Here is a 4,028-nt window from a genome sequence, read left to right on the forward strand (position 1 = left end):
AGCAGAATGGCGAACTTCTGAGAAGCGATTAATAGGCATGCTTCATCTCTGCGAAAACTATTTATAGAAACGTCGACCAACGACCGCCGCACGCCCACAGCATCGCGATGGGCTGTTACCATATTCATAATTTATATATTTGTGAAGGGGTGATTGGATCAAACATTTGATGAGCTAACAATGCAGTTTCCAGGTCTGGGTGTTATGAAATTTATTCGTTATTTATGTTATTATTTAGCCACGGGCAAGCGATGAACAACTAGAGCGCAATCCAAATATAGGGTAAACCAAAAGCAGCCGCGAGAACCATCAACGATTTACAACATTGTCGATCTGTCTGGCTGAAGCTAGAATGTTTGTATCCGCAAGGATAGCGACCACCGTCACAAGAAGTAAAGCCCGCTATAGCGGCCCATGGAAGTGTGTTGGGTACCGGGATCAGCCTGTTTATTGTGTATAACTTACACAGGCGGCCTAATTTTGGTGACTGGGCTGTAAGTAACGTAATCATCTCTCTTCCGTCGACTATTTCAATCTTATTCCACTTACTATCAAGTGCAGAGGGGTCACTTTGTCAAGAACGAATAAAAAATATACCGGATCTACTCATTGGGCCACCACGGATTACTTCACATGATGTGATTGCTGTGTACTTGAAGCACTTATCACCCCTGAATCTAGTTCGAATCTTAGAGGTCACAGCTAGCCATCTTAACTGAGGAATTAGTACTATGTAATGATTAGGTCATGTTGTATGTCTGGAGGCCGTTATTAATTAGGATCAACTAATTAACTACTTATGTACCTTGTTCTTGTTTACCAAGTTGATATAATTAACATAGGTCACCTATTAGTCTTGCGTGGGCTGTAAACTGTGGATTAAGAGTCCAGGGTACAATGCAAGGTACGGTTTTATTTTGATTTATTCGGTAATAAATAGTATATTTTTTTAAAGATCCTCCATATTGTATTTTTTAACCCTTAAAGCATTCTGAATACTGTACTCATAAAAAAAACATGTTATTCTACAATCGAGTCGGCCAAGTCAAATTGAACACATATTAAATCCATCGTCTATGAATATACAAGGGCCTAACTACCACCTAAAAACGCCTACGCGAACTACTCCAGACAAGAGCATAATTGAAACAGCTCAAGCAGTTTCGATGAAAAGCGCCGTCTGTCTGCGAGAGAGCAAAAACAATGGAAGGTTGTTTTTTGCAAGACTTATTGTTCTATGCATTGTGCAGGATAATGGTAACTATCGACCTGCGAGCTGGCAGGCGGGAAGGATATCCGTTGTTCTAGAGTACTTTACAAATGATGTCTACTTGTACCCGTTGCTATTATCGTCATAATGGTCTAGTGGCAAATGTACTTTGAAATCGATAAGGTCTCTATGCTCAGATCGTAAATAAAAAATATCGCATAAGTACTCCAGTGCAAGGTCCTCCCGTATTCGCATTACGGAACAGAAAATAATTAACCAAAATTTGGATGTTGAGGATGTACATGTCTATCTCTTTCGAGGATACAAGCGTGAGTATAAGCATCAACGTCTGCATATTCTGAAATGCTCTTATCGATCGGGACGTTTTGATTAAAGGCGTTTCGTTTTCCATTCAACTTCGGTCTTCCGGTAACTCCGAACTATCATCCACGACTTTTCGGTGCTGGCTCAACCGTTACACCCGGAACGCACACGTGCCGATCCCGTCAGTAATCAAGCGCCATGTTTGCTGCATCGCATATTGAAACGAAAGAGGTTACTAGTATTTTGTTTGTTTATGCAAATATTATTGAAATTTTAAAGGGTACAGACCAGTTATTAAAGATAACAATATTGAATACTACTCTCATAAGCTAATTTAACTCATTGCTGTTGTGTTGTTTTTACTAAGATTACCAAGGATCCAAATCAGCTCTTATTGCTCTTTCCGGCCGTTTTTAATGAACGAATCTTCTTAATCATCGATCCGATACCGAGAACAAACCAATCTAAATAAGTTAATTGGTGTAAACACGACTATTCTGAATGGTAAATTTTCGCTACGGATCGAAAAAGAGATCGCGATCTTTATTGAAGTCGGTGGTGGGATGTCATTAGACAACACACTCAAATGTTTTTGGTATTGTGAATGTTTGTGGGTAACGATTAGCCTCTCCACAGTATGCTGCCAAGGAATCCTAAGTTATTTTGGCCACATCGCTCGAAGACAACCAGAAAACTTCAATAAACTGCTGTTTGTTGGGAAAGTAGACGGTACAACACCACGTGGGCGAGCATCTTTCCGTTGGTCTGATGAAATAAGAAGAATAATAGGACTTCTTATTACCACTGCCCTGAGGAAAGCCGATGACAGGAGGGCTTTGATACAGCTCGTCATCAACTCCGTCAGAGATGTCGAGGGGGACGCGACTTTCAAAGATGAAGAATATAATCAAGAAGAAGAAGTGGGTAACGATGGCTACTTACCATCAGTGCCACATTGCTTATTTGCTGCCCAATTAGGCTACTACTATTAAAAACACATTAAACATATGCATTATTACTGTAATGTACGAACCCTTGAACACATCGTTACCAAACCGAATTAATTAAAATTATTTTAACCTCTCGATCGACCATTTTGGCAATATTTTACCATAACATATCAAAAAGCTAAATAGAATGGCATTATTTCGAAACGTTATTAAAGTAAATATACCTACAATTGCCTATGGAAGCCATAACGAAAAAATGCAACAGTAAGGGTTCAAATTACCCACATTTTAATGTTTTTATTATTTCTACTTTTCCACGCTTGTGTTTTGAAAGTGTTCCTGTTAAACGACTGCGAAGACAACTGTTTAGTTTAAGAGCGGTTCAGGTTTCAATCACGCTTCACTGACACTACACAGCATCTGGCACATGTCATCTCTCAAGTGACAGGCCCTTGAAACGGTCTGTGTCTTGCGTTATATTTTCTTCTACTTTTATAAACAGAGAGAAGCTTGTAGTTTATGAAATGAAATATTACTCTAATCTATATATTAATACTTGAAGAACAAACTTTATACCACTTTTCACCACATTGGGCGTATGGATGTGTTTGAGATTTGGCATAATTAAAGCTCATTGAAATACAGAAAAATAAAATGTGTGTAAAATGGCTTACTGAATGACCACTAGTATTATGATGAATTTTGAATAAAATTATGTACAAAAATTACAAATAACTACTCGTATACAAATATTGCTCATTTACCGAGGTCCCTTGGCAGTAATATAAATTCCGATAGTATCATTGGATTAATAACTTGGCATATTGCATTTTGAAGTCAATTTTGTATACAATTTTAAACCTTTTATCTATAAAACTTTATTACAATAATAACGATTAATAAATAGTTGATCATTAACCATTGATTATTGAAGAAATACCGAGTTTAATTATTGTTATGGGAAACGGGCAAATCTGTTATTTAAAATTACGGATTAAAATACACGAAAATAATAAAAATTACGACTTATAATGTAAATAAAATTTAAAACCTAAATATTTAATAATAACAGTGTCGAAAACTTTTGGTTATATACTTATATCTTTAACACGAGAACACAAATGTATTATGTACGGGTCCATACAGTGCGATAAACACACGGGTGGATTTACCGCCCACAGCCGCGCGGTTTCATGTTACTGATTGATATTTATAATCGTAACGGGATACTTGCTTTAACGTTGTGTGATGTGTCCCCTGTGGGTTATGTAGGTTTTGTAGTTGCGGTTAATAGTTACAGTTGTTTACCACATCGTTCATCAGGGAAAATTCAGCTGTATTACTTTACTGGTGGTAGGATATATTTTATATCCGTCCGGATAGCGACCACCGTACACAAAGTGTTAAAACCCGCTATGGTGGCCCATGAGTGTCGCGTTCCGGAATCAGCCTTTGTATATCCGGTTCCAACAGGCCGGCATAATTGTGTTGACTGCCAAGAGGTAATCATTACTCGTCAGTCGACATTCTATTGGACCCCACTC

This window comes from Manduca sexta, chromosome 19 (genome assembly GCF_014839805.1).
Source record: "Manduca sexta isolate Smith_Timp_Sample1 chromosome 19, JHU_Msex_v1.0, whole genome shotgun sequence".
NCBI lineage: Eukaryota > Metazoa > Arthropoda > Insecta > Lepidoptera > Sphingidae > Manduca > Manduca sexta.